Source organism: Peromyscus leucopus, chromosome 2, assembly GCF_004664715.2.
Source record: "Peromyscus leucopus breed LL Stock chromosome 2, UCI_PerLeu_2.1, whole genome shotgun sequence".
Taxonomy (NCBI): domain Eukaryota; kingdom Metazoa; phylum Chordata; class Mammalia; order Rodentia; family Cricetidae; genus Peromyscus; species Peromyscus leucopus.
Genome location: NC_051064.1, coordinates 21,950,492 through 21,963,743, shown reverse-complemented (window position 1 = coordinate 21,963,743; position 13,252 = coordinate 21,950,492). Strand labels below are relative to the sequence as shown.

Below are 13,252 nucleotides of genomic sequence, written 5' to 3'. Positions count from 1 at the left end.
TCCTTTAAGAAATGTGAAACTTGGAAGACAAGTAGGCGTTTCCCGGTGCATTTGTTTTATTTGTTTGTTTGTTTTTTATTTTTTTGAGACAGGGTTTCTCTGTGTAGCTTTGCGCCTTTCCTGGAACTCACTGTAGCCCACGCTGGCCTGGAACTCACAGAGATTCACCTGGCTCTGCCTCCCGAGTGCTGGGATTAAAGGCATGCACCACCACCGCCTGGCCTTCCAGGGCATTTGTCTATGATGGAGTTCGTTGTAGAGATGTCCATGTGTTCTTTTTCTGGTGTGAATTTCCAGTCCCTGCAAACTCTGTTCTCACAACTTCTTTTCTGGAATGTGAAGAGTCAAACCTCTACCTGATTACAGAGGCAGGCCTTTCCAAGGAGTTGCTTAGACCAGACTACCTCATTTGAATCCGAGCCCACTCTGGCGAGCATTAAGATTCACTTACTGACATCGACTGTGTCTTTCTTCTTTTGCTCAAGGTCTTTGCTAAGTGAGACCCAGAAGCCTATGGGAACCAACAAACCTAGTAGCAAATTAATTTCTGCTGACTATAAACACATACAAGATCAAAGTGACACCCCAAGCATTCTATACAGCTTTGGGGTGCGCGGAGGAGAGAAGCTTTTCAACAATCTAAGCACACAACTATCACGGGCACCGCATAGATGATTACGGATGAGCAAGCACAGCACAGCAGCCACTGGGATTGACTGCACATCTGTTCCTTGTCCTTCTGCCTCTTCCTAATGCTCAGGACCAGTCTCCCAGACAAGTACAGTCCTGCTGCCTTTCCTGCAGAGTTGGGGAAACTGAGGCAAAGAGAGCAGAACAGTGCACTCCTGAAGCACAGAACCACCAGTTGAGAGAACTGGGATTTGAATTAGATTGCAGTGATTCACACCTGTAATCCTAGCACTTTGGAGGCTGAGGCAGGAAGTTTGTTATGAGGTCAAGGCAGTCTGGGCTATGTAGCAAGACCCAGTCTCAAAAAATAAAAATCAGACAAGCAAAAAATAGATATGTGTGACTCCGACCTAGAAATATTGCAATAGCCTGCTTTGGGGAGACGGGGGAGAGGGAGATCTGGGACAGGTGGTAACAGGACCTCGGGGCTTTTGGCAGATTATTTTTGATTAATCAAGAATGTTTCTTGGCTGTATTCACTGCCCCCCCCCTCAGTTTTTCTGAATGGCAGATGTGGCTCAAGTTGATAGAATTTTGCTAATTCATATTTCTCTTGTTTACCCCCACACCACCTCGTGCCATGACCTCTGCATTTCTGGGTCCTCTTCCACCCTGTCAATCATATCAGATCTTTATCACATCTGGAGTCTGTGCACAATGGGTGCTAACTGGATCCAGCTCCCTCCCTTAATATGACTCATCCATGCCCCAGGACACTCTCCTTCCTGTGTCATGATGATGGAAATTGTAATGGTGTTCTTTCCCCTTGGGCAGGGTTACAAAAACGCTCATTTTATGAGGTTTGCTATGATCATAGGGAAATGCTACCTCTGCTGGCTTTATCATTGAATTTCACCATTTTCTTGGACCACCAAATCTTTGCATTGCTAAGCAATTACACTTCAAAGTATCAAAGGCTGTTTTAGAATTACCACAGAGTTTATATCCCCAAATCCTTCTTAGCGCTTCCCTCACGTGCTGAGGGAAAGACAACCCAGGCAGATGCTATGTTCCAGATGGAAATCACTTGGCAATTGCTATTTGAGTGCTACACTAGGAACACCTCTAGGAAGTAGAGGTGGGAGTTGGAAGCCTGGTGTTCTCTCGGGAGATCTTAGTTCCCATGTGCCTTAGAATGGCTCTTGCCTTTAAAGAGATGGCTTTTTCACAAGTCTCCACTTAAACAAACCACACTGGCTCATTCTGGGCTAGAGAGGCAGCAGCTTGACCAGCTGTGAGGGGAAAGTAGATGTGCTAGACTCTAGGGAGACCATCTCCAGGTGGCTTCTTCCTAACTGATTTGTAGAATGATTCTGAAACTTTAGGACTTTGCTTTAGTTTCTGATCTGTGATGATGGTGATGACCATGGTGTTGTTTGTGATGACGTACTGTTTGGTATTTGAGAGTCTGATCTGTGATGGTCAAGATGACCATGGTGTTGTTTGTGATGATGTACTAGTTGGTATTTGTCACCTTCACATAAACTAGAATCACCTGGCATTTTCTTTTATTTGTTTTTAATTGAAAAAAAATTTTCATACAATATGCTTTGATCATGATTTCCCCTCCCCCAACTCCTCATAGATCCTCCCCACATCCCCAACTCCATGCTCATTCTTTTTAGAAGACAAACAAACAAAACAAAAAACAAACAACAAAAAAGAAGAAACACACATACAATCCCTCCCAAACAGAAAGTAAAATATACAAGCAAAAGACAAATATGACAAAAATAAAATGCCTAAACAAAGCAAAATGAGACGAAAAGTCTGCAGAAATACCATTGAATTAGTTTTGTGTTGGCCATCTAGTGTGGTTTATCTACCCACTGAGACTCCATTGAAGAAAACTAATTTTTCCTTTGCAGCAGGTATCAATTTTAGATAGCTTCTTGGTTAGGAATGGGATCCTGTGTCCACTTTCCATCTCTCATCCCTGAAACCCCATCTGACTTGAACCTGTTCAGGTCCTGTGCATGGTGCCACAGAGTTCATATGTGAAAAAGTCCTGTTGTGTTTGGAAGATAGTGTAGTTGAAGTCATCCATCAAGCCCTCTGGTCTTTCTACCTCCTCTTTGGTCCAGGAGCCCTTAGGGGAGGGGTTTGAAGAAGACATCCCATTTAAGACCAAGTGTTCCAAAGTCTCACTCTCTGGATATTGTCCAATTGTGGGTCTCTGTATTAATTCCCATCTGCTGCAAGAAGCAGCAGCAGCAGCTTCTCTGATGATGGCTGAGTGAGGCACTGATCTACAGGTGTAACAATATGTAGTTAAGAGTCATTTTATGTTCTGTTCCTTTAACACAACAATAGTGTTTGGTTTTCCTCTAGCTCTCTGGTCTGTCCAGCTTCAGGCTTCTGGCTACCCTAGCAGATTCAGGCATGGATTACACCTTGTGGGCCTTCAATCCAATCCTATGGTGGTTGGTTACTCCCACAACGTTTGTGTCCCATTGCACCAGCACATAGTGCAGGTAGGTCACCATTGTAAGTCGCAGAGTTTGTAGTTGGTTGATGATTACTTTTTGTAGCACGTAGAGTACCTTTCCAGTACCATGAACACTAGCCAATGGGGGCGAAGTCTCTAGCTAGGCACCAGCTTGACTTCTACATGTTCAATGAGATATGTGGTGTTGTCTTCCGCATTAGAGCCTTACCATCAGTTTGTGGATGGCGACCACGAGCCTTCACAATAACTTGTGATATTTGGGGGTTTCCATGGAGTCCCTTTGGCTAGTGACTCAACAAGATGTAACCCATTCCTGACACTGGAGGTTTCACTTGGTGGTATAAGATGTCTAGTTGGGGCATTATCTCCCCCATTATTTGGTGACTCCATTTAGATGCCTTCCATATGTGTATATATTTTAGGAAGCATCTACGGTAGGTTTCCATGTGGCCCCTCCAATTGCCCTTAGTGTTAGTTGTCCCTCCTCACATTCCCTCTCTCATCTCTCTTCCATCCCCCTCTCCATTTAACCCTCCCACTCCAGTCTCCCCCCACCTCCACCTCTCCATAACAATATATTCTATTTCTCCTTCTTTGGACAACCCATTGAGGCATTTTCTTAATTGCTAATTGATGCAGGAGAGGCCAGCCCACTTTGGGAGGTGCTATTTCTGGACACGTTTACCTGGGCTGAATAAGAAAGGTGGCTGAGCAAGCTGAGGAGAGGAAGCCAGTAAAAGAGCTTTCCTCCATGACTCCTGCCCTGACTTCCTTCAATGACAGACTGTAAGCAGGGCGTGTAAGCCAAGCCAACACCTTCCTCCCCAAGTTGGCTTTGGTCAGTGTTTTATCAGAGAAAAGAAAGCAAACCAGGGTAGATGACAATCAGGTATATCATCTCCTCATAGCTCCCTGAAAGGCAAGCTTCTTTCTTTCAAAATGCATTGTCATAGGTTTATATAGCATATGTTGAAAATAATGACGACTATTCCCTCTAATCTAAATTGGGCCCAGCCACTGCCCTATACCAAGGCCTCCTGGTTCACAGGGGTCTAAAATTGGCCTCACATTGGTGACTTACACTTTCCTTTCTACTTCTCATCTCTGATTTTCTCTGGTTTCCTTTAGAGCTGACTTTCTTTACAAGAAGCTTCCTTGGTGATTTCTTTTTTTTTTTTTTTTTTTTTTTTGGTTTTTCGAGACAGGGTTTCTCTGTGTAGCTCTGCGCCTTTTCCTGGAACTCACTTGGTAGCCCAGGCTGGCCTCGAACTCACGGAGATCCGCCTGCCTCTGCCTCCCGAGTGCTGGGATTAAAGGCGTGCGCCACCACCGCCCGGCTAAATATTTTTTTTTTTTTTTTTTTTTTTTTTTTCGAGACAGGGTTTCTCTGTGTAGCTTTGCGCCTTTCCTGGAACTCACTTGGTAGCCCAGGCTGGCCTCAAACTCACGGAGATCCGCCTGCCTCTGCCTCCCGAGTGCTGGGATTAAAGGCGTGCGCCACCACCGCCCGGCTCCTTGGTGATTTCTTAACTGCAGCGAGAAGAACTCCTCTTTGCAGGAGTCCTGGAAGCTACTCCGCTGGCTCCCGCTGACACAGATCGCATCACGCACCCATCTATGAACTTGCCATTAAGGCCTGGATGTAGATGATGCTGGCTGGCTGGCTTTTTGCATAAGCAAGTGGGCATCAGGGGAGGGAAGAAAACCTGGGGCCAGCTGGCAGCTGCTGCCGGAAGACAGGAGAATAGGTGTCCATAAGCAGAAGCAGCCCACAGCAGATTCTAAGACCCTTTCAGGTCACGCTGCCACAACTGTGTATAGTGGTCTCCCTTATCCAAGGTGTTTTGTATTACCAAAAATCTTTTTCCCTGCTAGCAACTGTGGTCCAAAAGTTTATTTCTCGAATATTCCAGACGTAAGCATTTCATGGTTTTAAATAATATTCTTTACAGAATATTGTTAAGGTCATTCTACTTTGTTTTTACCTATGGTTGTTGGTCTCTTACTGTGTCAAATTTATAAATTAAACATTTTTTTGTGTCTTCATATAAAGGGGAAAAACATAATTTCTAAGGATTAAGTACTATCTGAAGTTTCATACTTCTGTACAATGTCTTGCAACTTCCCAATAAATAAAGGGAATCTCTGTCTGTCTGTCTGTCTGTCTCCTTCCTCTGTTAACTCGTGGCTTTTTCCACTTCTCAATTCCCAAGTCTTTCTGAGTGTGGTGTGCTTTTCCCTCCACCTGGACCATTTCTGCTCCACCCTTGCTCCCCTTGACTCTCACACCCCCTTAGAGTGTGTCTCACGGGGAATTCTGCTTAGTTTTTATCGTCACCTCCACAAACTCCATCCGATTGGCTTCCACCATGTCTGTTGGCAGTTTTCTTGATTGCTAATTGATATAGGCGGGCCCAGCCCGCTGTGGTCAGTGCTGTCCCTGGGCGGGGTCCTGGGATGTGTAGGAAAGCTAGCTAAACTGAAGCCAGGAAGCAAGCAAGCAAGTGAGCAGGATTCCTCCATGATCTCTGCTTCAGTTCCCACCTTCGGATTCCTGCCTTGACTTCTCTGTGTTGCGCTGTAATTGGAAATGTAAGGTGAAATAAACTCTTTCTCCCTCAAGTTCTTTCTGGTCCCTGCATTTGCAGTGGTTTGAACGCCAAGCATCCCCATAGACTCAAGTATTTGGAAACTTGGTGATGAGCTACTTGGGGAGAGTGAAGAAGTGCAGCTTTGCTGGGAGCAGTATGTCGTTGAAGGTGGGCTTTGAGAGTCCGTAGCTTCCCCCAACTCCCACTTTGCTCTCTGCTCCCTGCTTGTGGTTGAAGATGTGAAGACTCGGTCTCCTACCCCCACCGCCATGCTCGCTGCTCGCTGTCACGCCTGCCTGCCTGCCATGGTGCACTAAAGTTTCACAATCATTCTACAAATCAACTTCTTCTTCCACAAGTTGTCTTGTTTTATGACAGCAACAAAAGGCAACTAATACAGCGTTTCTCACACCAACATACAATAGAGGGGACACTGGGTCTGTTGTGTTCCCTGTAACGTGTTCCCATTAAGCAGTGTAGCCATGGAAAACTCCCCACAGCCACCAGCCAGCTATTATCTTTCCATCAGTCTCGTTTGCCCTAGATAGTCAAGCAGGACTACTGTAGCATCCGAAATCAGGGGATCTATGTGGAGGGGCAGGCTCTGGCAACTTTACTGAAACAGTACAATAATCAAGGCTTCGTGGCCAAACAACCAAGTTTTGTATTTTTCTTCAAGTTTCTCGTAGTTTTCCTAAAAATGCCACAGAAACCAAAGCCATTCTTACTGAAAGAAAGGTCTTTGTAGAGATCGTGTGTTTCTTAGATTCTAGAGTAGATGGTTCATGGAAAGTCTAGAAACAAGTCGTCTTAATGACTAACGGGAAATGAGTCTGATAAGAGAAGATGAAAGGGGTTCAGAAGGACTAAAGGGGACCACAGGATACTTTCAGGAAAACAAAGGTTAAAAAAAACATGGCTCGCTGGGCGGTGGTGGCACACGCCTTCAAGTGAAGCACTCAGGAGGCAAGCAAATCTCCTGGTCTACAGGGTGAGTTCCAGAACAGCCAGAGCTACACAGAGAAACCCTGTCTGAAAAAACCAAAAAAAGGGAAGAAGACGTTGTTCAGGCTGGGGGAGGGGCTGAGGCTCACAGCTGAGTACTTGTCTAGCATGTGCAAAGCCCTGGGTTACATTCTCAACACTGCAAGAAGTACATACATGTATGTATATGTGTTACTGTGCTGAGAATCTAACCCAGGGCTTTGCACATGTTAGACAAGTATAATATGCTATACTATATAGAAATAATGTGTGTAGTATAATATATGCATATGTTTACTTGTATACTACACATATATAGTAAATATACTATATAGTATATATATATATACAGTGTAAAGACATCACTTGGTTGTTCCATACCTACAGGAAGTACAGAACATGATAAATGGCTTTTCAATAGTAACAAGAAGTAGCTTTATTAACCACAGATGGAAATATGGAGAGAAGCTTCTAAAGGCTTCTGAGAGTATATTCTTTTTATTATTATTATTATTATTCAGTTTTTCAAGATAGGTTTTCTCTGTGTAGCCCTGGCTGTCATGGAACTCAATTTGTAGACCAGGCTGGCCTCAGACTCACAGAGATCTGCCTCCCAAGTGCTAGGATTAAAGGTGTATGCCACTATGCCCAGCTGAGAGCCTGTTCTTGAAGTACTGTGGGATAGATGCCTAACTGCTTCAATGTAGTCAGGGTGTTATAATTCAGGGGACTTGCCATACAACATATAAATATATATGTTACGTATAATATAAAATATCTAAACTATAACAAGAATGGGAAGCCCAGTACTTCTTTAATTAATTTTGATTAGTAAAGGAGTCTTTATTTTATCTGCATCTGAACTAGCATGCTGAGGTAAAGCGAGGTTAGCATCAAATTTGAGGAGGCCTTCCTTCCCAAGTGCCTGTACTAGCAGGAGCCTGAGCTTGAGGCCTCCTTACATGCCGCACCCTGGGACCTGCTGCTTCTTGTTAGGTCCAGCCTTTTGTCACTCACTCAGCTCTGGTAGGCTGGACAGACACACTGTCCCGCCTTAGCCTTCGGAGGCTTACGTTGACAGCCATGCACCACCGCACCCAAAATCCTCGCCTCTCCATTAGGAATGGGTGGCTTCACTTCCCGAGGAGCCTTTTGGTGCCTTAGATGAGATGATCATTTTATTATTTTCTTCCTGACCTAGGTTGATGGATTCAAGCTAAAATAAAGAATTTAATTTGTCTGCAAGAAAGATAAGGTAAAAAAAAAAATGCAAGTTTTTCTAAAATATTTTTTTAATCCTGTTTTCATTCATTCTAGTTTTGACTGTTTTTTTTTTTTTCCCTGTCTCTGTGGACTATCAAACATGGACCATGGCTGGAATTGTCCCTAAGGCTGGCAGCAGGTAGCCACCTCTGATCGTCACACAGGAGATGTCTCCTCTATCATCCAGGCACTCTCTAGACATGTCATGTTCTTGTGACTTATTAATAATTGGCGGCAACCTTTCCAATTTTCCCCTCTAATAGGCTTGCGGCGTTTTGTTACTTATCTCGTTATGAGCCCCATTCTCCCAGGGTTTACATTACTTGTCTAAGGCCTTCAGGTAGATTGAAGGACCACCTGAGTGACTCCCGCTGATGAGGAAAGTTCTGAGGCAAATGCCAGCCTAGACAGGACCAGAATGCTCTCTGAAAATGTGGGTTAATTGTCACCAGGTCATTTGATGTGACCACACCATGCCTGGCTTTCCTTCCAGCAATGAAGAAAATATCCCATGGATAGTGAACAAATATTCTCCATGAAGGAATCATGCGGGGCTGAATTTGCTGATTTTCTGAGTGGTACCATATTCATGCAGGCATCTCTTCATTCCTCAACTTCCTAAGACACCGGACTCCCCTGGTGAGCATCTCTCCTAGTCATAAGCACGGTGTAAACTTCACTTCTGTCAGAAAATAGTCCAGGCTTCTTGTCCTGCTGGGACCAGGTACATCCATAACTATTCTTCTTTAGACACTTGTTCCTGGAGAAAAAAAAATCCTTAGAAACTTTGACTTAGGGTATCTATTTTCAGGTTATATTTGAAAAAAAAAAAAGACTGCTTTTTTCATTAATTATATAACAAATATCAGGCCTTTGTGCTGTAAACTTCATTAACACAATTAATCAAAACCAAATATCAGTGGTGTGTTACAAGTCAGGTATGCGCATGGGGAGAAGTGAGCACTTTCCCCCTGGGGCTTCCTTCAGTTTGTTGGTTGGCTGACTTCAGACGGAGAGAAACTTCGGGTATCATCTGGGCTGTTCGGCCTGTTGGTCTGGTCTCTCAGGGGAAGTGAGTCTATAGCCTGTTTCTGTGCAAGAAATGATTTGTTAGGGTGCCTGGAGGTATTTGGCTTAAGACTGGCTCTTGCTTAACCCAAACCACAAGACATTGACATGGGAACTAGGAGTCTAATTCATTTATTCTTAGTGTAAAATATACCAGGCCACTGACAATGTGTGTGTATACTGCTGATGGCTACTGATGTCTGTTCTCAGGAATCCTCTGCATTTATCTTTCCTGTAAGGAGGCAAATCCCAGAGCATTGAGCAATTTCAGCCCAAGGTAGGATTGTCTTCTTTTCCCTCTCCCCCAAAAGATGAGAGAGAGTGTGGTAACTTTGGGGTCAAGCTCTCTTTTCCAATGTCCCCATACTGACTACCTCTCTTTACGTTTACTGGCCATATCATCCAGAGCCCACTCAGTGACAGGGGATTTTCTTCCTGAGAATGTTCACCCATCATCTTGCAAAACTGGGGTCCTTCAACTTCTGTAAACCATTCACGTGTTAACAATTCCTAAAACCACCTTTTCTGCAGGTGGATGGTTATGACTAGAACACCAAGGGGGCCCAGGGTGCAGGGAGATACTTTTCGAGGTCTCAGTGGTCTCTGCTAGTGTTAGTGCCTCCAAGAATGGACAGTTACAATTTTTCTGATTACTTATGTTTATGTGTCTGAGTGTTTTGTTTGCATGTATGCAGGTGTACCACATTGTGCCTGGTACCTGAAGAGGTCAGAAGAGGGTGCCGGATCTCCTGACACTGGAAATGGATGGTTGTGAGTCACCATGTGGGTGCTGGGGACGAAAATGGGTCTTCTGCCAGAGCAACGAGTGCTCTTGACTGCTGAACCAACTCTCCAGCCCTAAATAAATGACCGATGTATCTTAGACAGCAAAGCAAACTGAAATTCTGCTTTGTCTACCTCTGTTGAACTGTCAGCCTCCAAGAGCAGCAAAGATATGTTGGGAGGTCTCAAGATTGGAAACCTCCCCCGGGACAAATGTGTGCCACTGGGTGTGTAAGAAAGTAAGCCAACTGAGGAAAAGAGAATTGGAAATGGAAACAACATGCACTCTCTACTTAGTGCTGTCCCCATCAAGTGTGTGTATTATAAACTTCTTAGGACACTGAGTATACTTAAGAATCTATCTCCTTTACACCTAACAATACACTGAGAATGCTTGTCCAGACTGGCTGTGTGGGGAGGCTTTGCCACCTAAATTCTCACAATCGCAGAGATGATTGATACCAAGACCAACTTGAAGTTGCTCTCTGCAGCCACCTTTTCATTGCCCCCCCACCCCCAGCATAAGTCAGCTTTGTGTCTGTGTGAAGCAGAAAGACTCAGACAGGGGAAAAAGCAACATTGATTAGTCAGAATGCAGTCCTCACTGGAAAACCACCTTTGGAGGGCCAGGAAATGACCATTTCAGCCTCCTGTGGTTCGTGAAGGATAAACCATACATAGCGTCATGTGAAACCAGAGACACTCATATATTTCAGGAAAGCCCCTCCCTCCTGGGGTTGGTGGTTTGTATTCTGTGTGAATCAATTCCTGTATTTTCCTCTGGTTCCTGCCGGAAGGAAATGAGAGGCTTTAGTTCTCTGCAGGGAAAGCTACTTCGGCAGCCCAAGCCCTTACTGGAAACCCTTCGATGTTTCCCCTATAAGGCCCTGTAGGTTTAGCTGAGTGGTGAAAGCCGCACCAAGATAAGGCCCAGTGACAAGTTTCTTGCTACCAAAACGCCATCTGCACAGTGTCTGGGGAAGCAGGGCTCCCAGGACTTTGCAGACACCATAGTGATTACAGTGACCCTTCTTTGTTTCAGTTTTACCTTCTCCTCTGTGGCACTGCTCTCAGGTGATGCCGACATTCAGAGGGAAGCAAGCAGCTTCCTGCATCTGTGGCTTCCGAGGGTTCCTGTGCTCTACGGAAAGCATTTTCTGCCTGGCTCTGCAGGTAATGGCAGAAACGATTGGATGCGTGCCTCCTGTCCACACTATTTGAAAAGAACTGATATTTGTTTTGTTTTGTTTTGTTTCTTAATGAACTCTTGATCTTGCACTTGCTAAGTAAATGCTCTACCACTGAGCTACATTCCCAGAAGAAAAGTCTATCAGTTTATGATCAGATCTTAGAAACACGTTCTAAGGAAAAAAACCTGAACTCTCAGGAGATCCAGCATCTGCAGACATGTCACTGGTACCTGTGTGGCTGGAGTAGATGCGCCTGTGTCAGTCAGATAGATCTGGAGACCCTGTCTTGATATGAGCTGAAATGTTCACAGGATGTGTTCACTCTCCGTTCCTCCTCCTCTGCTTCCTCCTTTTTCTCGAAATGCCGGGGATGAAACCAGGTCCTTGTGCTTGTTAGGCATGTGCTTCACCACTGAGCCACATCCCCGGCCTTCTGCACAATCGAGATTTGGATATTTCTTCAGGATCATGTATTTGTCATATGGTTTTTTGGTTTCAATCAATAGTAGCAATTCAAGATAGCTATGACCTCGCTCTAGGCCCACTTGACTAACCCGAGCCTCAGTGTCGAAGTGAGGATAATAGCAGTATCTATCTCTGAAAGCATCTATTTATTCATTCAACAAATATTATCGCTCGTTCCCAGAATGTCAGGTGTTGAGGACATGGTGGGAGCGACACTGAAGGTGTACCCCGATGCCCTGCTGTTGGGCTGTAGACGGTAAAATGAACCAGGATACAAACAAAGATAAAGTGAGCTGACAAAATGAGAAGCACTTTAAAGGAAAAGAATGGGGTGTAAAGGAAGTAGAGACCCTTAAATTAAAGGATGGAAAGAACAGTATATAGGCGGAGGAAGGAGGATGTGCTAAGGCCCTGAGGTCCATTTTGAAAGATGAACAGGGCTGCACAGGTAACACAGACTTGGAGAGATGAACTGTGGACTGATGGGGAGCAGGTGCTCAGGCTCAGGACCGCTGGTGTCAACCAGGGCAAGCAGTGGAAGCCTTCTGAGCATGCTGAGAAGCCACCAGAAGGCCTGACTAAGCAAGGCTTGACCTTGATGACTTTGAGAAGGGTTCCCTGGCTTCTGTGCAGAGGAAAGGAAGGTGTAGAAGCCAGGGCGTTCACTGTAATGACTGTACGAGATAATAAATACTTAACATTTCCCGAGACACAGGACACACACACTTGCCCAGTTGTGTTAGTGACTTGTTAGTAATAAAGAACAATAACATTATAATCAGATTGCATTATATAAATGCAACGTGTACACCAGGAATTAAAAGTCTTCTCTGATTTCAGTTACTACAGTGTGTGTGTGTGTGGGGGGGGGAGAAGTGATCAGGAAAGTGAGTTTATTGACTTAGGTAGGACTCGAATCTAAAGCTAATTTGATTTCCCTACTGTTAAATCTTATTGTCTTCATACAAACTTCGCAGATCAAATTTGTGAATTTTTTTCAATATTAAATTAGTATACTGATCTTAAAGAAAGCACTGCTCAGAATTAGCTTCCTGAAACAACAGTATTTACTTTTGTGAAAGCTACATTTGGAAGGTTAGTGGTGAAAAGCCTCGGTGACAGAGTCGCTCTACACAGGAAAGCTGACTTCACTGACAACACCTGTGGCTGCCGGGGTCCAGGGGGCATGCCTCTGGTGCCATCCACCACTCGAGAAGGCAAAGGGACTGTCCTGCAGATGGAACTTCCATCCCGCCCCTTTCCTGTCCTGGAAGCCCCTAGTTCCCCTGATCCACCTCTGCAGGCTGGCCTCCACCTCCGGGAGAGACTGTGGTCCTTCAGTTCTGATTTAAGGATCGACTCTGATTCGGGATGGATCTATCTATTTCTTTTATTTCCAAATTGCCCCCATCCTGACCTAACACAGCTGACACAAATGAGCACACATGTAGAGAGAACGTGTGTCTGGAAAGCCAGCCTTCACAGAATTCTCAGGCTACAGAAAACAAAAAGACACCACTCACTTCCCCTTGCTGTCCTGTTAGTGACATTCCCTCAACTTCCAGGCAGCAGACAGAAGCAGCTAAGGTCTTTACTAGACCAGGTAGCAGGGCTGGGGATGTGACTCAGGGGTAGAATTTAGGCCCCACCCTAGGTTCAACTCTAGTGCTGCAAACGAAAAATAATCAGATGGGAAAAAAATGGAAACAAATGCGAAGAAATCCGTAGTCGCACTTTCCCAGACTTCTGGAGCCTGCGCTCTCATTTAT

The 13,252-nt window shown here is 44.8% G+C and overlaps 1 long non-coding RNA gene across 1 annotated transcript; it reads right to left on the bottom strand.

Annotated features, from left to right (window-relative positions):
- Positions 1-7,511: 7,511 nt before the first annotated feature.
- Positions 7,512-11,895, bottom strand: LOC114699445. Its single transcript, XR_003735531.2, has 2 exons — positions 11,249-11,895; positions 7,512-8,737 (listed from the first exon to the last, which is right to left on the bottom strand). It is a non-coding gene; the product is annotated as an uncharacterized LOC114699445 (long non-coding RNA).
- Between the last annotated feature and the right edge of the window lie 1,357 nt (positions 11,896-13,252).